At 45.5% G+C, this 23220-nt stretch overlaps 5 non-coding genes across 5 annotated transcripts; 4 read left to right on the top strand and 1 right to left on the bottom strand.

Annotated features, from left to right (window-relative positions):
• Nucleotides 1–15627: 15627 nt before the first annotated feature.
• On the top strand, nt 15628–15701 carry trnat-agu (transfer RNA threonine (anticodon AGU)). Its single transcript has one exon. It is a non-coding gene; the product is annotated as a tRNA-Thr (tRNA).
• Nucleotides 15702–17254: 1553 nt separating this feature from the next.
• trnan-guu (transfer RNA asparagine (anticodon GUU)) lies at nt 17255–17328 on the top strand. Its single transcript has one exon. It is a non-coding gene; the product is annotated as a tRNA-Asn (tRNA).
• A 971-nt stretch (nt 17329–18299) lies between these two features.
• On the top strand, nt 18300–18372 carry trnak-cuu (transfer RNA lysine (anticodon CUU)). Its single transcript has one exon. It is a non-coding gene; the product is annotated as a tRNA-Lys (tRNA).
• Nucleotides 18373–18653: 281 nt separating this feature from the next.
• trnas-gcu (transfer RNA serine (anticodon GCU)) lies at nt 18654–18735 on the bottom strand. Its single transcript has one exon. It is a non-coding gene; the product is annotated as a tRNA-Ser (tRNA).
• A 3641-nt stretch (nt 18736–22376) lies between these two features.
• Nucleotides 22377–22450, top strand: trnat-ugu (transfer RNA threonine (anticodon UGU)). The gene has a single exon. It is a non-coding gene; the product is annotated as a tRNA-Thr (tRNA).
• Nucleotides 22451–23220: the final 770 nt, after the last annotated feature.

Raw genomic sequence — 23220 nt, 5'->3', positions numbered from 1 at the left:
TGCCAGGTCAATGTCAGGTTCTAACTCCTGTGACACTTTTAAAAAACACTTAAATACAGAAATACAGAAGAGACAGACAACAATATTCAAAGTTACTCGCAGCGAGGTGAGTGAAACCACATACCCAGTGACATGCCACTCCACTCTGAATATGCAGTTCACACTCCCCTCTTTTTATTCTCTTTTGGGGGTCTCTACTACATGGTCATGCAACTGTAAGGGTGGGGGGGGGGGGTAGAAGGCAGTTGCACGAGCTGTATTTGTTTGTCTATGTGAGTGTGTGTATGTGAGAGCAATTACTTTTAATGTTTTATGAGTTCTTATCTTTAACACATTCTTGCAGGGTTAACATGAGCATCTGCAGAGTTGCTGTTGGCGCATCCAGGCACCTCCAGGACCTGGGGGTCACTGGGGGTCTCTGATCAGGGTCACGGGAACATTCCTTCTTCAGCACATTCAAACACTTTCTATTGTCTTAGCAAATTGATATAAGGGTGATAACTAACAAAATAATACTTGTATCTACATTTTATTCTAACATTTCCCTCCTGTTTATCACGCTTTTATCTGCTTGCAGTCGCTCCTAGGCTGTCCTCTCGGTTTTTACTCGCAGGTCATCTTTGTCAGAAAATGTGCTTACACCTAAACGGAAGTGTTCTCGTCATCTGAGTCAAAGGACAAGTCAGAAACAAGTCAGGCATATCCATAATGGTTGTCCGAGTCATCATCACTGTCATCGCTGCCACCTGCCACCAGTAGGGGGTACATTTCATTTACCTTGTTGTCATTGGTGCCATGGCTAAATTCACAGTCCATGTGATTCTAACCTTCAAGATAGGGTTAGGGTATTCCCAGGTGGTCTCCCATACAAGTACTAACCACACCCCTGCTTAGCTTCCGAGATCTGACGAGATCGGGCGTTTTCAGGGTAGCATGGCCATAAGCTACCAGGTCAACTGAAAAGATCCTATTTGAAGGCGACGCAGGCCAAACTAGACTCCAGCAAAAAGTGTCAAACAGCGCCCTCTGCTGTCAGGCAAGAGCAGAAACCATAAAAAGCTTACAGCACCTGGTATTCCCAGGCGGTCTCCCATCCAAGTACTAACCAGGCCGGCCCCTGCTTAGCGTCTGAGATCGGACGTTTTTTCATTTTTTTATTATAGAACTTACAACAGTACATCACAGATCTGCGTTTTTTTTAATTATTATTTTTTTTAAATCATATATATATATATATATATATATATACAGTGAAGAAAATAAGTATTTGAACACCCTGCTATTTTGCTATTTCTCCCACTTAGAAATCATGGAGGGGTCTGAAATTTTCATCGTAGGTGCATGTCCACTGTGAGAGAGATAAACTAAAAAGAAAAATCCAGAAATCACAATGCATGATTTTTTAACAATTTATTTGTGTGATACAGCTGCAAATAAGTATTTGAACACCTGAGAAAATGAATGTTAATATTTGGTACAGTAGCCTTTGTTTGCTATTACAGAGGTCAAACGTTTCCTGTAGTTTTTCACCAGGTTTGCACACACTGCAGGAGGGATCTTGGCCCACTCCTCCACACAGATCTTCTCTAGATCAGTCAGGTTTCTGGGCTGTCGCTGAGAAACACGGAGTTTGAGCTCCCTCCAAAGATTTTCGATTGGGTTCAGGTCTGGAGACTGGCTGGGCCATGCTAGAACCTTGATATGCTTCTTACGGAGCCACTCCTTGGTTTTCCTGGCTGTGTGCTTCGGGTCGTTGTCGTGTTGGAAGACCCAGCCACGACCCATCTTCAATGCTCTGACAGAGGGAAGGAGGTTGTTCCCCAAAATCTCACAATACACGGCCCCAGTCATCCTCTCTTTAATGCAGTGCACTCGTCCTGTCCCATGTGCAGAAAAACACCCCCAAAGCATGATGCTACCACCCCCATGCTTCACAGTAGGGATGGTGTTCTTCGGATTGTACTCTTCATTCTTCTTCCTCCAAACACGCTTATTGGAATTATGACCAAAAAGTTCTATTTTGGTCTCATCTGACCATAAAACTTTCTCCCATGACTCCTCTGTATCATCCAAATGGTCATATGCAAACTTAAGACGGGCCTTGACATGTGCTGGTTTAAGCAGGGGAACCTTTCGTGCCATGCATGATTTCACATCATGACGTCTTAGTGTATTACCTACAGTAACCTTGGAAACGGTGGTCCCAGCTCTTTTCAGGTCATTGACCAAGTCCTGTCGTGTAGTTCTGGGCTGATTCCTCACCTTTCTTAGAATCATTGAGACCCCACGAGGTGATATCTTGCATGGGGCTCCACTCCGATTGAGATTGACCGTCATGTTTAGCTTCTTCCATTTTCTAATGATAGCTCCAACAGTGGACCTTTTTTCACCAAGCTGCTTGGTAATTGCTCCGTAGCCCTTTCCAGCCTTGTGGAGGTGTACAATTTTGTCTCTGGTGTCTTTGGACAGCTCTTTGGTCTTCGCCATGTTACAAGTTAAAGTCTTACTGATTGTATGGGGTGGACAGGTGTCTTTATGCAGCTAACGACCTCAAACAGGTGCATCTGATTCAGGATGATACATGGAGTGCAGGTGGACTTCTAATGGGCAGACTAACAGGTCTTTCAGGGTCAGAATTCTAGATGATACACAGGTGTTCAAATACTTATTTGCAGCTGTATCACACAAATAAATTGTTAAAAAATCATGCATTGTGATTTCTGGATTTTTCTTTTTAGTTTATCTCTCTCACAGTGGACATGCACCTACGATGAAAATTTCAGACCCCTCCATGATTTCTAAGTGGGAGAAATAGCAAAATAGCAGGGTGTTCAAATACTTATTTTCTTCACTGTATATATATATATATATATATATATATATGTAATTGTTGTCATTATTATTATGACTATTATTTTCGATTACTATTATAATGTTTTTTTCCCTGTCCTCTCTCTAGCCTATAAATTGAACATTATTTTGCCATTGTCTGCTACTGAGATTAGGCTGCTCCCTTCTGTAAAAGAGTTCTCGAAGCTTTCTTGGTTGGCGGCCCGGCATATCGACATGGCCTTCTTTACATTAGCCTCAAAGTATGTCCATACGGGTATCTTCTTTTTTTCAAACTTTGTGAGGTTCCGTCTCAGCCATATGGCGTACCTCGCATGGCTCAGCATAAAGTTCCATAGGAATGGAATGGCCTTTATTGTCATTATACAAGATGTACAACGAAATTGGAGAGCTTCTCCTTCCAGTGAAGTAGTCAAGTTTAAAGAAACAAAAAAAGTATATAAAGTAGAGAAAAAAAAACAATTTAACAAGATATATACAAGATATCCAAAATATACACAAGTATTGCACAGGAGCATATGCAGGAGCAGATATATTAATTTTAGTGCAATGATCAATGGGTCATAGTGCAAATAATGTCTGGTGTATACAGATGAGTAAAGTTACATATGAGTGTATTGTAATGGTTGTTAAATAAATTAATATGATTGAGATAGTAACAGAGGCAGTGATGGAAAATATTGCACATTTGTACGTTGTATGTCTGAGTTCAGGGTAGTGATGGCTCTTGGGAAGAAGCTGTTTCTCAGTCTGCTTGTTTTTGCCTTGATGCACCTGTAGCGTCTGCCGGAGGGCAGCAGGTCAAACAGCTGAGCACCGGGATGTAAATTGTCCTTGATGATGTTGCGAGCTCTGCTGAGGCACCGGGTGGAGTAGATGTCCGTCAGGGAGGGGAGAGGGCAGCCGATGATGCGCTGCGCTGCCGCGACTGTCCTCTGAAGCCTCCCTCTGTCCGCCTCAGTCAGCTTCCGTACCAGGTGGAAACGCAGTAGGTCAGCAGGCTCTGGATGGACGAGTGGTAGAAGGCCAGTAGCAGCTCCCTGTTCGGGTTGTTCCTCCTGAGGACACTCAGGAAGTGTAGACACTGCTGGGCCTTCTATATGACAGCTGTGATGTTGTCTGTCCAGGAGAGGTCGCCGGAGATCTGGACTCCCAGGAACCTGAATGTGTGGACCCTTTCCACACACTCGCCATTGATGTAGAGGGGGGGGCGGGTCACTTCTGTTCCTTCTGAAGTCCACGATGATCTCCATTTGTTTTGTGCATGTTCAGGGCTAGGTTGTTGTCGGAGCACCAGGTCGTCAGCCTCTGGACCTCCTCCCTGTAAGCTGCCTCGTCTCCCTGTGAGATCAGTCCGACCACTGTGGTGTCGTCAGCAAACTTGGCGATGATGTTGCTCTCATGGGCCGGACTGCAGTCGTGTGTGTAGAGGCAGTACAGGAGGGGGTTCAGCACGCAGCCCTGTGGTGATCCGGTGCTCAGACTGTGGGTGGAGGAAAGGTGGGGGCCGAGTCTCACAGTCTGGGGTCTGTTTGTTAGGAAGTCCTTGATCCATCTGCATGTGAGGGGAGGGAGGCCTAGGGTGTCCAGTTTTGTAGTTAGGATGTCCGGGATGATGGTGTTGAAGGCCGAGCTGTAATCCACAAAGAGCATCCTGGCATAGCTGTGCTGTTGTTCCAGGTGGTTCAGCACCGCGTGCAGGGCTATGGCAATGGCGTCCTCTGTGGATCTGTTCGCCCGGTATGCAAACTGGTGGGGGTCGAGTGGGGGGGGGGGGAGACAGCCTTTTATGTGCTGGAGGACCAGTCTCTCAAAGCACTTCATGATTATGGGTGTGAGGGCAACAGGGCGATAGTCACTGAGGCTGGATGCGGGTGACTTTTTCGGGATGGGGATGATTGTGGCGGATTTCAGGCAGGTGGGGATGACTGCTTGGGCCAGGGAGAGGTTGAAAATCCTGCAGAAGACTCCGGACTGGTGTGCACATGCTCGGAGAACCTTTCCAGGTACGCTGTCAGGGCCCGGGGCCTTCCTGGGGTCCACTGCTTGGAGCACACGCCTCACGTCATGCTCTCCTACAGTTAATGGGGGGGGGGGGGGGTCGGGAGGGGCTGGGGGCAGGGCTGGAGAAGATGAGTGTGGCTGTGGTGTTTCAAAGCGGGCAAAGAAACTGTTGAGTTCCTCTGCCAGAGACACGCTCAGGTCTCCTGACATCACATCACATCCTCTGAAGTTAGTGATGCTCTGCAGTCCCTGCCACACCTCTCGTGCTGGAGAGGTGGGACTCTATCCTCCTGTTGTAGTCCGCTTTGGCTGTTTTTATTCCTCTTCTCAGGTCAGCTCGAGCCGTACTGTACAGAGCTCTGTCGCCTGACCTGAAGGCAGAGTCGCGGGCTTTGGGGAGGGAGCGGACCTGGCTGGTCATCCAGGGTTTCTGGTTTGGAAAAATCCGGATGACTTTGTCCACAGACACAGTTCCCATACAAAACTTGATATAGTCTAGTACTGTCACTGTGTATGTTTCCAGGTCCTGATGTTGAAATAGGTCCCAGTCTGTGTGTTGGAGGCAGTCCTGAAGTTCACTGAGTGCATTTTCCGGCAATGTGGTGATGATCTTTTTGGTGGGTCTGGATCTGCGTCTGAGGGGGGTGTATGCAGGAGTGAGCAGCAGGGAGAGATGGTCTGACTGTCCGAGGTGGGGGAGTGGTGTTGCTCTGTAGCCGTGCTTTATGTTTGAGCATACATGATCAAGAGTTTTTGGTCCTCGCGTTGGACACTTGACATGCTGATGAAACTTCGGGAGTACAGTCTTTAAATTGGCCTTATTAAAGTCCCCGGCTATAATATGAACGCCATCAGGGTGGGCCCGCTGATGTTCATTGATGACGTTCAACAGGAGAGAGAGTAGCGTTAGCATCCGGTGGGATGTAAACAGCGGTGACAATCACAACAGTTAGCTCCCTCGGGAGAAAATACGGCCGGCATCTTATGGACATGTACTCAATGTCAGGGGAGCAGTGAGTCTCTATGATCTTGCTGTTGTTGCACCAATCCTCATGCACGTAAATACAGACCCCCCCACCTCTGCTCTTACCGGAGTCCTCTGTTCGATCCCAGCGGTGTAGAGAGCGGCCGGCTAGCTGCACGCTAGCATCGGGGATCGTTGGTTTGAGCCAGGTCTCCGTGATGATTAGAACACAACAGTCACGAATGTAGCGGTTTCCCTCGAGCTGTAACTCCAGGTCGTCCTTTTTGTGGGTAATGGATCTGGCGTTGGTGAGGTACAGGCTGGGCAGGGGTGGCTTATGTGGGTTGTTTCGTAGCCGTAGCAGTAGGCCGGACCTGCGACCCCGCCTCTGCTTGCGCTCCCGACGCCGCCTGCGCCTCTTTCCAGACCCGACAACAATCCACGGAGCGCCCGGTGGTCTCGCTAGTTCGTCTGGGATGTTGTGTCGACGATGAAAGTCTCTGCAAACTGCCAGTTTGTGTCGGTAGCCGATGTCCACAAGGTCCTGTCGGGTGTAGTGGTGTAATGCCGATGTATACGTGGATAGAGTCCATAGACAAACACACATAAAATAAGCAAAAAAAGCACTGAAAGGGAGAGCCGTGAGCCGCTGCGTCTGTGCGCGCCGCCATCTTTGATTGATCTTTGGTGTCAATTGGCCAAAGTGGACCATGAACAATTTTATGGTAGCTGGAGACTTCAACCAATGAAATCCATCCATTTTCTGCACCGCTTATTCTCATCAACGGACTGTATTCCCCACCTGTTACCAGCATGGGGACATTCCAACCCAAGATGACAACATACTGGACCAGGTACACAGCAACTTATGTGGCACAGACCCAGTGTCACACTGCCCTTCTTTTAGCCCAGACTGAGAGCCACTTTAGCAGCTGAAATATCTCAGGTGGGAGGGCGTTATACTGAAGATCTGAAGGTCCCTGGTTCAAGCACGGTTTTCAGCATAATCCTGATTTGCATTGTGACTTGGCAAATAGTTTGGAAAAAGGACCTTAACTTCAAAATCCCGCCCATCCAGCCAACCTTGAGTTCACTGAGACATTAAGGTGAGCCTGAGGTTGGCTCAGGTGCTTTCTTCACAGCTGGCTTTTAAACCTTTCAAGCCTCATTTCCAATTGTGATTTCTTGTTTTGTTGAGAAAAAAACCATTATTTCTGGAACATGTTATATGAACTACAATTTTCCCTACAAAGGAGAAATATTTGTCAATTTGGACAATTGTCATTCTGCCCCCACTTTGGACACATCGTCGTGATTCATTGTTTGGCAACTGCTTTGTGACCTCGCCAGTCCTCTTCACAGCCCATTCCCCATTGATCCCCATTCACATGTAAAAGATCCCCGGTTCGAAACTGGGTGGAAACAATGCCGTTCAATTCCTACTTTTACAAAAACATGGGAACAAGGACATGTGCTTGATCTCTGAAGGTGTATACACAAGCATCTGTCCCCAGTTTGGACACACAATCCATATTTCCCAGATGACTGATTGGGTGCATCACTGGCCTGCATGGAGGGGCTGTGGTGTCATTGCGTGTGTGGCAAAGCGAGCGGGGTAGGTAGTTTGCTGACAACGCCACCTGGGGACTTTGACCCCAGGATGTAACAGGTTTGATCAATCACAAACTCTACATTAATCCCCCAAATCCCACAGAACAAGATTGTGATTTACAATGATAAAAGTAGTTATTTTATTAAACGATTATCTTAAAATGAGTGACAAACCATGAATAATACAAATAAAGTGGTGATGGGAGGAGTCAAAAAGAAAAGAGGCCTGGGCTGGGGCTTAGCACGACAGCGGTAACATAATGGGAGGGATCCAAACCACACTGCATCCGTGACTCAGTAAACCAAAAGTGGGAAAAAAGGGGACCAACAGGCTGCCGCTCTGGGCCCTCAGCACCTGCCAACGAAAAAGAACATCCTTAAAAGCATAAAAGCAAGGCAACCCTCACACACACTTCAGTAATTAAAAGTCAATTTCAAACCAGCTGACGCCGGGGCTTGCCCCTAGGGTCATGGTTGGCGCTACCTCCCTGGGTCTGTCCTGGGTCGCGGGCACCAACGTGCCCTTGGGGGGGCGTTCACCGGCCTCCAGGCAGTGGGGTCCGCGCTGGTGGTGGCCTGAAGTCTACGGTGGTGGCTTGGGGTTGCTGTGCTGTGGTGGCCTGATCCTGCTCATGGGGACGGGGGCCTGGGTGACGTGTGGGGATGGGGGACATGCTCCTTGGAGTGGGGCCTGCTGGGGGGACGGTGCTCTTCTGGGCGTTTGGGTGTCTGCTGCCACTGGTCCTATGCTCTGCTGCATCGCTGTCCTTGTCTTTGCCCATCCCCAGTCTTGCCTTAGGGCTCGTCAGGGATGGTTCTCCGGTACGTGGGTGGAGCGCTGCTGGTTCTGGGGGCAGGGGGGAGGTCGGCCCTCCCGGTGGATTGTGGGGTCCGTCGGTGGCCTTGCGCTGGTCTTAACTCCTCGGCTCTGGTGCTTGGCCTCCCCATGACTTGGAGCTATGGCTCTCCCTCACGGGGGTGAGCTGCCCGGCGCGGTGGAGCGCCTTACCACTCGCCTTACCACTCGCCTGCACGCCCCCTCCGCTTGCTCATGTGCGGGCCTCCTCCCCTCGCCCGCTCCTTTGTCTGCCACACTGCCGTAGCCCCGATGCCGTGGTCGAGGGGAGTCTGGGGGTGCTATCCCTTGGCGGTCCGTACCTCCCTGGGCTCGGGGCCTGGTTGTGGGTCTGGGACCCCTGGGTCCCCCGCCCTGTGATGCCCCGGACGCCCAACCCAGGGACGTCCACAGTGTGTGCTTGCGTGTGTCTGAGATTATTTTATGTATTTGTTGTTTTAAATACTTAGATAAATAATGATTAGTTTTATTATAATTCTATATATATATGTGTGGGTGTGCGTGTGTGTATATGGCTATATAGATATACGGGGGGCCTTGCGGGGGTCTGGCGCAAAGGCGTTCCATGGGGCAGTGTGCCCGGGCCTCTTCTGTCCTGGCTGGGGCGGTCCTGTGTTGGTAGTCAGGCCTGGGGTTACCTGGGGCGGGCCGGGTTCTGCTTCCTGGGGGTGTGTGGGGGGCGGGGGGGCGGGCGTGGACGGGCTCCCTTCCGGTTGGCGGGGGCGCCCCTGTGCCCACAGGTGTGTGGCCTTTGATGCCCTTCTGCCCTAGTGGGGTATGGTCTCCCGCTGGTCTCGGGGGTGCGGCTCTCCTCCGGCCTGCTGGCGCCCTCTTGCCGGTTGGGATTGCTCCTCCATGGCCTATTGCTGGTCTCTTCGGGGAGTTGCTTGGGGAGTCGGCCCTGGCTTTGCCCACACCCATGGGGCCGGAGGATCTCTGGCGGTGGGGGCTTGACCTGGCTGCGCGGGGCGGGGTTTGCTAGGTGGTAGAAGGCAGTCTCTCTCCTTTTGTCATTCTCAGTGACAATTACACATTCACACACTCGCATTCACATACACAAGCACGCTTACGCACACATATATGAATATATACACAGAAGTACACACCTCCATATGGACACTCACAGCACATGGGTGCTTCTCTACACAATCTACCATCTTATCTTATCTTATGTCTATATGCTATTGGTATGCTATTATTACAGTAAAAATGATGTCAAGCAGTGAGATTTTAATTACTGTAACTGTATGGCTGTAATTGTGTTTACTATCATGGGTCATGTCTTCATTGTTACTATTGCTACTGGTAAGTTGGACTGTTTCACTTCACTGATATCATCTCTATTGTGACCCTTAGCCATCATTGACATTTAACTGTTCTTTTTGTCACTGTTGTTGTTATGGGAATTCTTGTTGCTGCTGTTTTTGTCTCTCCCTCTACTGCCCCCCCACCCCCCCTTTCTCTTCTTCTTTTCTGTTCTTCTTCTTGCTCCGGTCCGGTCGCTCCAAATGGCAAAACAAAAACATCAAATAACGGCAAATAAAATTTCATGGTACAGGGAAGTTGTAGCCAACACCTTTCCTGACACAGAGCAAATCTGTTTAGCATGTAAGGGCATTTAGATCAACAATACTATCTGCCCCAATGGCTGGACGGGACAAAAAAAAACAAAAAAAAACAAACAAAAAAAAAGACCGAGTTAGCAGTTCTTTGTACAAAGACGGAGTTGACGGTCATGCTAGGCTAGGAAAGGAGAGCCTCCGCGGTTAAAGGCCTTTTCGGGGTTTGAATGTGAAAACGTTTTCAAAGTACAAATGAGTGTGTGAATGGGAGATTTTGTCACTAGACAGGTCTTCATATTAAAGGGTGAGAAAAAGAGTAAGTCTTTGAGGAAGCAGAGGCAAGAATTCTCCACCCTCACCGGGGTAGAAGCTTGAGAATTACCTCAAAGAAAAGTTCATTACTCTCTCACTGACAAACAACCCTGTTGTTAGTTTTCCCTAGGAAGATCATCACAACAGGGACTAAATTATTCCCAAGATGGGAAATAAAAGTGGAAAACCACAAGTCAAAAAGGAACCAAAAGCTATATTCAGCATGACTAGGCTTGTCTTAACAAATACAACCAGAACCAAATGATGAACCAGTAGTATAATTACAAGTACACCTAATAAAACTAAATGCATATGAAGGAATAAAACCAGCAATAGAAGATTTGTTAAAAGCTAAAGTCTTAGTAGAATGCGATAACCCACCATATAAAATCCCTATTTTCCCAGTGAGAAAAAGTGCCACTCTCTGTGGGATGGAGAATGATACAGGACAAGTTGTAAATCAAGCTGTGGTGGCAAGAGCACCTTGTGTGCCTGACCCACACACATTGTTAAATTCTTTACCAACAGATGTCACATAGTTCACCATAGTAGACATCAGTAATGCATTCTTCTCCATTCAAATAGAGAAAGAAAGTTCAGGTTCGCATTTACGTTTGCAAAAAAAAAAAATATATATATATATATATATATATATATACGTATATATATATATATATATATATATATATATATATATATACGTACACACGCTTACCACAAGGATATTGTGAAAGCCCGACAATTTATTCACAAGCAATGATGGCCAGTATGTCCACGTTTGAACCCCCAAATGGAAGCCAGATATTATTATATGTAGATGACATCCTACTAGCGTCACCAGATAGGAAGTCATGTGAAGAAGACACAATAGCCTTATTACACCATTTAGCAAAAGAAGGCCATAAAGTGAGTAAAGACAATTTTGTAAGCAATCAGTGAAGTATTTAGGGCATCAGTTGACAGGACAAGGGCGAACCATTCGAACAGACAGAAAACAAGCAATCTTAAATGCAGCTAAACTACAAACGAAAAAACAAATGATGTCCTTTTTAGGACTCACTAATTATTGTAGATGTTGGATTCCAAACTATGCACAAATAGTGTCACCATTAACAAACATAACATATAAAACAGACTTAAAAATGACAGCACCCTTATAGTGGAATGAGGCAGAAAAAGCATTATGTGTTAAAAAAAAAAAATAAAATATATATATATATACTGGTAGGAATTACGATTCTAGCACTACCTGATTACAGCAAAACATTTATACAAACAGTAGATTGTAAAGGTCTTTACATAACCTTGTGTGCGGGCTGTAATAGCAGCATCTATAGCCGTGGAAACAAGTGCAACCATTGTATTATTCCATCTACTCGTACTGAAAGTACCTCATGCGGATTCCACCCCACTATTACAGAGTAACGTGACATTTTTGTCTCCTGCTGGACATCTGTCTTGCATGGCAACACTTTTGTCCCAACCACATTTAACACTTGAGCGATGCACCACGCTCAACCCAGCTACCCTTCTACCACTCCCTGAGGAAGGCCAACCACATGATTGTTATGAACTAACAACACAAACTGCAAAGTGTAGACCAGACATATTAGATCAGGCACTAACAAAAAGAGGAGATTTTGTAGATGGTTCCTTGAAGAAAAATAATTTTGGACAAACAATAACAGGCTATGCAGTTGTTACACAAGATATGGTGTTGAAAGCAGAACATTTACCATCCTCTTATTCTGTGCAAGCAGCAGAATTAGTAGTGCTTACAGAAGCATGCAAATTAATGAAAGGTCAAAAGGTGACAATTTATACTGATAGCCAATATGTATATTCAACAGTACATACCTTTGCACAATATTGGCAAAACAGAGGTATGATAACATCAACGGGAAAACCAGTAACTCATGACGGATTACTAACAGCATTACTAGAAGCAGTGCAATTGCCAAAACAAATTGCTGTATGTAAATGCATGACACATATTACAAATAATACTGATCCGATATCCTTAGGAAATGCGTTCGCTGATAAAATGATAAAACAAGCAGCACTAAAGGAACTGAACCATCTTAACACTAAAAAATTACAAGTAGACTTTGAGATTCTGGCAGACATGCAACAACAGAGTCCAAAGCAATAAATTGACCACTGTCTTAGGAATAAAGCAACCCTGGACAAAAATGTTAATATGTCGACAGATAATAAAACAATCTTGCCAAAAAATTTGCATAAGTGGGACGCTATTTTGAGCCATGGTTTTGCACATGTCTCAACAGGAGGGATGTGCCACACTATTAACACCCACTTTACTATGTATGAATTTAATTCTTTTTCCAAAAAATTTGTAGAGCGTGTTTAATGTGTGCAAAACACAATGCCCAGGGCAGCTTGCGACCTTGGTGTGGCCAATTTCAAAAACCACAATATTTATTTCAAGTAATACACATGGACTTTATTGTTTTATAAGTGTAAAAAGAAAACACTGACACTCTTCCAAGTGGGAAGGACCTTATCAAGTATTGTTAACGACATTGACGACATTGAAATTGCAAAAAGAGGTACATCAATCGCATTGTAAACTAGTCATTGTTCGGGAGTCTGACGAGGAAGGTAAAGACCCGTCTGTGACGCAGGGGACTTCAGAGTCCTAGACTCTGGGGCATCGTGCTGAGCAGTGAAGATTATAGCACATACCCTTGGCCAGAAAACCCAACAATGCATCCTGGTTTTGAGGGCACTGTAGCAGAATGGCACAAAAATGAAACAGTAACCAAAATGTCCCCCAGCTTACCAATAACTATTGTAGTCGGGTTAAGCTATAAATAATATAATAATTAATAAATGTTTATGTCTATATGATTATTGTAATGAATCCAATAGTAAAAATGGAAGGCATCACCATGGAACCATTTCAGGAACTTTTAACAACTGGGTTTTAAACATTGAACAAGCAGCAAAAAGTGCAGCAAACTATGTTAAAAATATTAGTTGTGTTGCATGTATGACCATGACCCCACTTCTCCAGATTGTACCAGCACTGATCAATGCTACTTGAGTCCCTGAAGTAATGACAAAAATGTCCACACTGTCACCATCATGTTCAGAATATTAGAATGTTTTTGTCGAGAATGTTTATGTGATATAAACACTATATTCCCAGTAGTCAATGAGACAAAAAGGCCCCCACCATTCTCTACTAAAGTAGCCCGAGCAAATTTCACCAGTGTACAGCTAAAAGGAACCGCAAAAAAATGTAGGTCACGTTGAGTTCAAATATTGTAGACATGTAAAAAAAATCAAGATACCTACAACACAGAAGGAGGAAACACACCCCCATCAACTTAGTACTTTAGAGCAGACGTGTGGTAGTGGTGCGAGGACGAATACCTCGATGACATCGTCTATAACATGACTGGAACATGTGCAGTAGTGACATTACTGATTCCAGTATCTATTTACCCTATGAATGTTGACATGTTACTAAATGCTATCATTGAAGCAGATAAACACCACATCCCAAACTACTTCCAAAGGAAGAGAGAAGTTCCAGCCCCCGACTGGATGATGCAAGACAATCCCACCGACATCGATGCCATCAGCGTGCCACGAGGGGTACCAGACGGATACAAACTTGTAAATCAGGTTGCATCAGGTTTGGAAAGTATTATCCCATGGATAACAGTTAACAAAAATGTGGATAGGATTAACTACCTCAACATACAAAAGCTTGGGAACTACACCGAGGCCGGACTCACAGCAATTGGAGAACAACTCCATGCCACGTCACTCATGGCCTTCCAGAATCGTATCGCCTTGGATGGACTGCTGGCACATTAGCAAGGAGTGTGCGCCATGCTTGGCGACCAATGTGGCATGTCCATCCCCAACAATACAGATTCCACAGGAATGCTGTTGCGTGCGATTTCTGGTTTAAAGGCGCTAAACACCAAGATGAAGGAACACTGGTGTTGACACTGAGATGTTCGGTGACTGGAGAAAACTTTGGGGACAATGGTCTCCTTATGTGATGTCCGTGCTTATTGCACTCGCTGTTGCCCTTCTTTTGTGTGCCTTATGTGGATGTTGTTGTATCCCTATCCTGAAGGTTACAATCACATTGACTGTGGATTTAGCCATGGCACCAATTACAACAAGGTAAATGAAATGTACCCCCTACTGGTGGCAGGTGGCACCGATGACAGTGACGACTCAGATAGCCATCATGGACATGCCCCTGACTTGTTTCCTGACCAAGACAAGTACTTTGACTCAGACGACGAGAACACTTCCGTTCAGGTGTAAGCACAATTTCTGACATAGATGACTGTTGGAATAAAACTGTATATATCATGTACTCACATTTAATAAGCTTGCTTCATATTATCCAAGTTAATATCATGTAATCACATTCTTCATATTATCCAAGTTACTATTACATGCACATAGATCACACGCTTGCATAGAGCATCACATTCCTTTAGACACTGCTTTCTCTTTGCTTTCCCTTGATGTCCTTGAACTATCTGTCTCTGCTTTGCTTTCTGCTTTGCTTTCTCATATGCTTGCTTGATGTTGAAACCAGTCTCAACCGTGTGAACTGTTCCCCCTCCCTTAGACGATTGAGACCTATGTAATAGGGCACACCTAAACTTTAATAAAAGAAGGGGAGCAGGGACTGTTTTTCAGAGTAGGTTGGATGAATGTTACTGAACAGTCTCTGATCACTCTCCTTGCAAGCCTATATCTCACGTCTTTGTGTCTTCTTTCACAGTTGGTGATAATGTTTTGGGTTTAACCCTAACAATGACCTGCTAGGTGAAAACCGAGACGAGAGCCTAGGAGGGACTGCAAACAGAAAATGTGTGATAAACAGGAGGGAAATGTTAGAATAAAATGTAAATACAATGATTATAGTGTTAAGTTAAGGGCAGTTTCAGCTTGTTGCTCCTCCCGTACAAGGCGATGGTGCTGAGGCTTCGCGGTAAGCCCAACCACTTCCGCAGGAAACAGCTGACCTTCCTCTCGAAGCCCTTGACGGTGGTCAGTGGCACATTGTAGACCAGCAGCGGCCAGAGTAGGCGTGGCAGGATACCGTGTTGGTAGATCCAGGCTTTAAACTTGGTAAACTTGGTAATCCTGACTTATCCACTGCGGTCAGCCAGGTTCCCAACTCCTCTGATGTTGCTTGGAGTGCTCCGGTGTCCTTCAAGGTACAGTCATAGATCTTGCCCAGGCTCTTAACTGGCTTCTCCCCCACCGATGGAATCTGGGTGCCTCTGACTGAGAAGCGAAACTGGTCTGTGACTTTCCCCTTCTTCACCACCAGAGACCTGGAGGAGTTTGAACCTGACAGGGACTCTCAATTCACACATGTGTTGGACTTTGGACTCTGTCCCTTGTATGACCATTTTTCTCCATTGACGAACTGTTTTTGTGTTGGTGCCAGATGCACAGCTGGCACTGTGGCTAAGCTGGTCAAAGTGCCTGTCTAGTAAACAGGTGATCCTGGGTTCAAATCCCAGCAGTGCCTGGGTGCTTGGTCAGTGAAACTTTGGCAGCTGATTTCTGAACCATGTACTTCTTTTTGTCACTTGCCCTTCAAGAACGAATTGACGTTGCATCCACAGCTGACGTGATTGTTGTGGATCCCATTACGCCAGAAGGTGCTTGAATCCAAAGAGTATGACATTGTGATGTTTTGTCATTCAGCGCCACTTTGCAGAGGCTCATCCACTTGACAGTTGAATTTTTTTTCTCTTACAGTGTGTCCCCACGTGGCATTGGTGGTTCAGTGGTAGAATTCTCAGACATTTGCTGCCAGCCAATCAGGATGCGACACAGACGTCAGACAAGCAAAGAGACTCGCCTGCCATGCGGGCATGATTACCATTACCAATACCATCTATCAGGGATGGCAACTGAATTAAGAACCAATGCCAGAAACCTGCCACAGGATTTCAGATAATGTTTTGATGCAGACTGGTCATGATGCCTCTGAAGTTCACCAAAGCAGACCTGACTTAAGGTGACTACACTTCCAAAGTTCCCAGTGATGACTGAACCTCTCACTCCTTGTGTTCCATGAGAAACTCATATCTTCAATTTAATTATTGAGAATTGTGTTTACCCACAGTCCTGGAAGATCGCAAAGGTGCTAGGTCGAAAAGGTTTACTTAAACAAGTTATTCCTTGTGTGCTGTTGTAGTCTCTGTCACGCAATTGGTCAGCGCGTTTGGCTGTTAACTGAGAGGTTGGTGGTTTGAGCCCACCCAGGGACTCTCATTTCACACGTGTTGGACTTTGGACTCCCTCCCTTGTATGAACATTTTTCCCCATTGGCGAACTGTTTTTGTGTTGGTGCCAGATGCACAGCTGGCGCTGTGGCTAAGCTGGTCAAAGTGCCTGTCTCGCACTGTATCTTCAATTTAATTATTGAGAATGGCGTTTACCCACAGTCCTGGAAGATCGCAAAGGTTTACTTAAACAAGTTATTCAGGGAAGGGGCCTACCTTCACCGCCTGAACAGGGACTTGATCTCTGGACCCTCAGATTAAAAGTCTGATGCGCTACCAACTGAGCTATCCAGGCCGTTGTTGAATGAGGACAACTCACAAGGTAAAATCTTCTGGCATACTGTACTTGACCTTGCAGAGATGAGAGCTTCTTCTCTGGCTCTTAACAAAGGCGGTCTCATCTTTCCCCTCTCCTCCCTATCCCTTATCTTCCCTGCTTTGTTGTCCCCTGTCCATCCTGTCGATGGAGTTTGACTTGATTCTTTGTCACGCAGTCTGAAATTGGCAAACGGAGAAATTCTGATTGAGTGACCAATGCAGTCTGTCTATTTTAATACATTTCGTCTCAACTCATGTTGAAAAAGGACAGAGCCATTTCCCTGAGAGCACAAGACCCCTGGATTGTACCCAAAAATACTTTGCGTTCATCAAAGAGTAAAGCTGGTGTCCTGGTTTGCAATGCCTCGATTGTTACACCAGAAGGTGCGAGTCACATCCAAAACAAAGGGCATGCTGGACGCATAGCATGCGTTAGTATGGCTTCAACTGAACAGAAGTTGGCAGCGTGTGCGTCTCTGTGGCGCAATCGGTCAGCGCGCTCGGCTGTTAACCGGGAGGCTGGTGGTTCGAGCCCACCCAGGGACGTTCTCTGGATGCATCAGTGTCACTGTTCATTCATGTTTGCGCTCCACTCTTGCACAGCACTTGTGTGGTTCCAAATTGGCAAACTGCGTGTCAATGACTTTTCAAAAGCACATTCCAGCTTCCATGGTCTAACACATTTGATCAGAAGTTAGGTTGATCAAGTCACAGATTTCAGTTTGTTTCTGCACAGGTCTGGTGAAACACAGAAGCTCTGCTTGAAAATATTATCTTTTGCAAAAGCGCCAGCCAGGATTATAGATTAAGAGACGACAGAATGCTTTTATGTTAAAAGGAATCAAGTCAAACCCCATCAACTGGTAAGCAGGGTGTCCCCACGTGGCATTGGTGGTTCAGTGGTAGAATTCTCACTTGCCAAGCGGGGGCCGCGCGCGTGTTGTTGACATTTGCTGCCAGCCAATCAGGATGCGACACAGACGTCAGACAAGCAAAGAGACTCGCCTGCCACGCGGGCATGATTACCATTACCATTACCATCTATCAGGGATGGCAACTGAATTAAGAATCAATGCCAGAAACCTGCCACAGGATTTCAGATAATGTTTTGATGCAGACTGGTCATGATGCCTCTGATTCATTCAATTAATTAATTAATTAAAATTAATTAAACCACTACCTGTGAGAGGTAAGGTACACCATTGCTCTAAACATTGATAGAATAGTTAGTAATGGAGTTAGTAGTGAATAACTAACAATGCTTGTGGGGATTTTTTTGGTGTTGGACATCTTTCAGATAAATAAACATGCAAACTGACCCGGGAACATCATGGCTGTTCCTGGCAAATGAACATAACAGGAGGGTTAAGATGACTACACTTCCAAAGTTCTCAGCTATGACTGAACCTCTCGCTCCTTTGTTCCCTGAGAAACTAGGTTGGGTGTGGAATTGATCAAACATCAAGAAGACCACATCAATTCAAAAAAATTAAAAAGTGATATCGTGGCAGTAAAATGCCCGGTTAGCTCAGTCGGGAGAGCATGAGACTCTTAATCTCAGGGTCGTGGGTTCGAGCCCCACATTGGGCGGTTCAGCTCTTTTGGTGATACATCTTAAAGATTTCTTTCCTGTGGAAAATTCTGCAACATGCGGAAAACATTTCATTCGAAGTACACAAAAACAAATCCCATTCTTGTAGGACCACAAATGGTAGAGCGCTCACTTCGCATGTGAGATGAAGTGGAATCGATGCCTGCCTGCAAAAAGCATTCTCAATCTCCCACATCGTACCGGATGCTTGGATTAATTGCATTCTAATGATGTTTCCTAAAAACACAGGTGGTGTCAAAACTGGTGCATTAGTATAGTCCGATGAGGATGGGATTCGAACCCATGCGTGCAGAACACAATGGATTAGCAGTCCATCACCTTAACCTCTCGGTCACCTCATCTCCTTTGTGGACATGGTCTTGTTGACTCAAAATGACACATCTTAGTTAGTGTTTTGGTGTTGCAGAATATGTGGCAGCCTTCCTGTGCAGCGGGGGGATTTAACTCAAAGGCCAGAGTTTCTTGGTTTACATGCAAGAAATAGCGGGTTTGATATCCTTATTGTCGAAATGATATGTTATGGCTTTTTTGCCAACAAAAGCGTTCTCGATCTCCGACATCGTACCTTATACTTTGATTCATTGCATGCTAATAATGTTTACTAAAAATACAGGTGTGGTCAAAACTAGTGTATTTTTATAGCACCACGCTTCAAGTGGACAGACAATCTTGTCTTTTCAGACAATACAATTACAAAAGCAACACACACCTGCCATGACCCTGAATCGGCCGGGGTTCATGTGGCCACAACACAGAGTAGGAACCACTATACAATTACGGCTGTGAGCTATGCTTTTCTGGGCAAGAACCATAAACTCAGACTTGGAGGTGCAGATTGCTCATTTCAGCTGGTTCTTATTTGTCTGCGAGCAAAGCTTGAATTTCATGTGGGTGTTGTCCTGGCGGGAGAAACATTTTAGCTCGTGTCGGCATGGCTACCGTGACAAAAGCCCATTTTCCTTTCCAGTAAATGTGCATCAGCTGAACACTTTGCAGACCTAATGCTGTGAACATTTGTTGTACGTCACCTCCCAACTGCACTTGTCTGGTCTTAATATGTAATTGTCTGGCTGTGTTGTCGTGATCGATGTTGATGAAATCAAGAGAACAATGTCACACCTTTACACCTTTTATTTGCCAACTCACCATGTAAACAGCGATTGTGCTGAAAACTGGGATTGAACCAGGGACCTTTAGAGATTCAATCCAACGCTCTCCCAACTGAACAATTTCAGCTGCAAAGGGGGTTCTCTGCTTTTTCAGTCTGGGCTAAAAGTGGGGGAAGGGTGACGCTGTGTCTGTGCCACGTACTATGTTGCTGTGTACCTGGTCCAGTGTGTTCTCATCTTGGGTTGGAATGTCCCCATGCTGGTAAAGGGTGGGGAATACAGTCCGTTGATGAGGATAAGTGGTACAGTGGAGTTCACTGGTTGAAGTCGCCAGGTACCATAAAAATGGCAATGGGCCACGAGCGTGTTCTGAATTCCTCTTTGGCAGAATTGGCTAAATGGCCGTACAAAAAGCACCATACTTGGAGCCTGTGGTCAATGTCAACAGTTGGGCTAATTCAGTGCCGTTGAGACGGTGATTATGTACCAAGTCAGTTATGTCAGTCAGGATTTGGTCAAGGTTGTTGTGTGGTTTTGGCATGGATAAGGCTATTTATCTAAATTTAGGAGGAGTCCATGGTCTGTAAACATACTGAGGTACTCCCCCTGCTGTTGCGGAACTTGCAGGAACTTGCAAATTTTCCCACTGAGGGGTGAATAAAGGCATATCTTATCTTCTACCATAGGGTAGGCTTCTCCTTCTACTTCAAAGGGTAGGTTTTGGCAAGAAGTAGGATTCTTAATCCTACTTCTTGCCATTAATGCTTTCCCGAGTTCCAACATTTCCTTGGGAGCGAGTTTGATAACCTCGGGGTGTGGACATACTCGTTGATATGCCAACGAGGCTGGGAGGATTCCAACTATGGTCTTTTGGTTTTAGTTTTAGTCATTTAATTGAGTCGAGTCAATAGTTCCCCAAGAGAGGGTGGACATGGGTGTCTGTTCAGGGGCGGTTGCAGAGTGATCATAAATTGGAAATGTCGGGTACAAAGATGTTGCCTGAGTCGGAGACTGTAGAACTACAGATGACTGAAAGTCTCACTCCTTCTGAAACAAGGTTGTCTGTGGAATTGATCAAACATCAAGATGGCCACATCGATAAAAAAGAAAAACAAAAAATTATATCTACAGCAGAAAAAGGCCTGGTTAGCTCAGTGGGTAGAGCATGAGACTCTTACTCTCAGGGTCCTGGGTTTGAGACCCACATTGGGTGTGCATGTGAGGAAGACACTTGGTTTGTGTGCGGGGCTACACAAGCCTTTCCAGTTCCAGTTAAAAGGTAGGCACCTCAGGCGGGCATTGGTGGTTCAGTGGTAGAATTCTCGCTTGCCAAGCGGGAGGCCCGGGTCTGATTCCCGGCCAATACAGTATATCTAAGCTTTTACCCAGAGCTCATGTTGAAAAAGGACAAAGGCTCTTTTCCTGCCAAAGGGCAGAATTCAGAATGACACCTGAAAAGTAACAGACCGGACCACCTGAGAGTTAAGGTGGACAGCACTTGAGTATTTGCAACTTTCTGTCAAAAGTGGAAACTTACTGAAACCTTACTGCAGTGATGCGGATGTAGTCTCTATGCAGCAATTGGTCAGCGCGTTCGGCTGTTAACTGAGAGGTTGGCGGTTCGAGCCCACCCAGGGCCGCTCAATTGACACATGTGTTTGGCTTTGGGCTCCCTCCCTTTTATGAACATTTTTCCCCATTGGTGAACTGTTTTTGTGTCGGTGCCAGATGCACAGGATTTCCTTTTTTACTAAAGGCATCATTGTCAAGTTTGCATGCTTCGCAGGCACTATGCTTTAGTTGGTCAAATTACATGCCAAGCAAAGAGGGGCTCATTGGTTCTAATTCCAGCAGTCCTCTACTGGTATTTCCATGACTCTGGTTTTCATACTTTTTATCAGAGGTCATGTTGAAGAACAAAGACTGTTTTCTGGAGAAACGCAAGACCCCAGAATGCAATAGGTCTGCTTTGTATACTTTTCAGCAGCGGTCATTTTGAAAAGCACCCCTGGTTTACTGCCCATGAGGAGCAGCCTCGGCCACTTTAGAATGAAGGGTGACGCCACTTCAAGATGCAAGAAGCTGTCAGAAGTGGGACTCAAACCCACGCCTCATTAGAGACTGCAACCTGAATGCAGCACCAAACTTCAGGTTCAGGTTCAAACTCCTGTGACACTTTAATTACAGAAGAGACAGACAACAAAATTCAAAATTTCTCGCAGCGAGAAGAGTGAAAAAACAAACCCAGTGACATGCCGCTCCACTCTGAGGATGCCATTCATGCTCCTCTCTTTTTATTTTCTTTAGGAGGTCCCTAATACATGGTTGTGCAAATCTAAGGGGAGGGGGAAGCAAGCAGTTGCACGAGCTGTACTTGTTGTCTATGTGTGTGTGTGTATGTGAGAGCAATTACTTTTTGTGTTCTTATGTGTTCTTATCTTGGCGCATTTTGCATGATGAACAGGAACATCTTCAAGGTAGCTACTGATATTCCCAGGCACCTGCAAGATTAGTGGTGCTGGGAGTTGCTGGTCAGCGTCTTGGAATGTTCCTGTCTATCGTCTAAGCAAACGGATATAAGGGTGATAACTTAACACTATAATAATTGAATTTACTTTTTATTCTAACAGTTAGTCCAGATTAACAGCCTAGTTATTTGTGTCAGTCCCAGGGACCGTTTCTAGACCCTTGTGTGACACTTGTGGAGAGCCCTTGCATTCTTCCCAATTGGTAAACCCTTTGTATCGGTGCCAAATATACGGGATTCTCCCCCTGCTGACCGAATGACACACGACAAATGGCATCATCTCAGCGTTGGAGCAGTTTATGTCTAGAAGAGTAAAGGTAGCATTGCCAGGGTGACTTCCTCGGCTGGCGCTGTGGCTTAGCTGGTCAAAGTGCCTGTCTTGTAAACAGGAAATCCTGGGTTCAAATCCCAGCAGTGCCTGGCTGCTTAGTCCGTGAAACTTTGGCAGCTGATTTCTGACCCACGTACCTCTTTTTGTCACTTGCCCTTCAAAAACGAGTCAATGGTGCATCCACAGCTGACATGATTGTTGTGGATCCCGTTACGCCATGTTTTGTCATTCAGCGCCACTTTGCAGAGGCTCATCCACTTGATAGTTTAATTTTTTTCTCTTACAGTGTGTTCCCACGTGGCATTGGTGGTTCAGTGGTAGAATTCTCACTTGCCAAGCGGGGGCCGCGCGTGTGGTGTTGACATTTGCTGCCAGCCAATCGGGATGCAAGAGAGACGTTGGAGAAGCAGAGAGACTTCAGAGAAATGAATTCAGGTTTTCAAATCCCGTCTAAGTCATCAGTCAAGTGACTGTTTTCTTCTCCACAATATTATTGTTTTCCAATTAATCCCTATATCATTACAAACTATTCCTATCAGGCTTATATTGATACCAGTGCTTGAAATAAAACACAAAATCAATGCAATGTCATTCATTCATTTTCTACCGCTTTTCCTCACAAGGGTCGCGGGGGGTGCTGGAGCCTATCCCAGCTGTCTTCGGGCGAGAGGATCAATGCAATGTAACAAAGAATATTTATTTATCAGGGTACCACACTCAAGAACACTCTCAATAATAAAAAATAAATAATAATCTACATGTAAGCAGTTATGAATAATAAATATACGTATTGTTCACTTATTTTGCCGTCTTTGTTTCTCCTTTTCATAGAAAGGAGAAATACCCTCCCTCCAGTCTT

This window comes from Doryrhamphus excisus, unplaced genomic scaffold (genome assembly GCF_030265055.1).
Source record: "Doryrhamphus excisus isolate RoL2022-K1 unplaced genomic scaffold, RoL_Dexc_1.0 HiC_scaffold_24, whole genome shotgun sequence".
NCBI classification, from domain to species: domain Eukaryota; kingdom Metazoa; phylum Chordata; class Actinopteri; order Syngnathiformes; family Syngnathidae; genus Doryrhamphus; species Doryrhamphus excisus.
The sequence above is the reverse complement of the archived record's forward strand: the minus strand, read 5'-3'. Positions and strand labels throughout refer to the sequence as shown.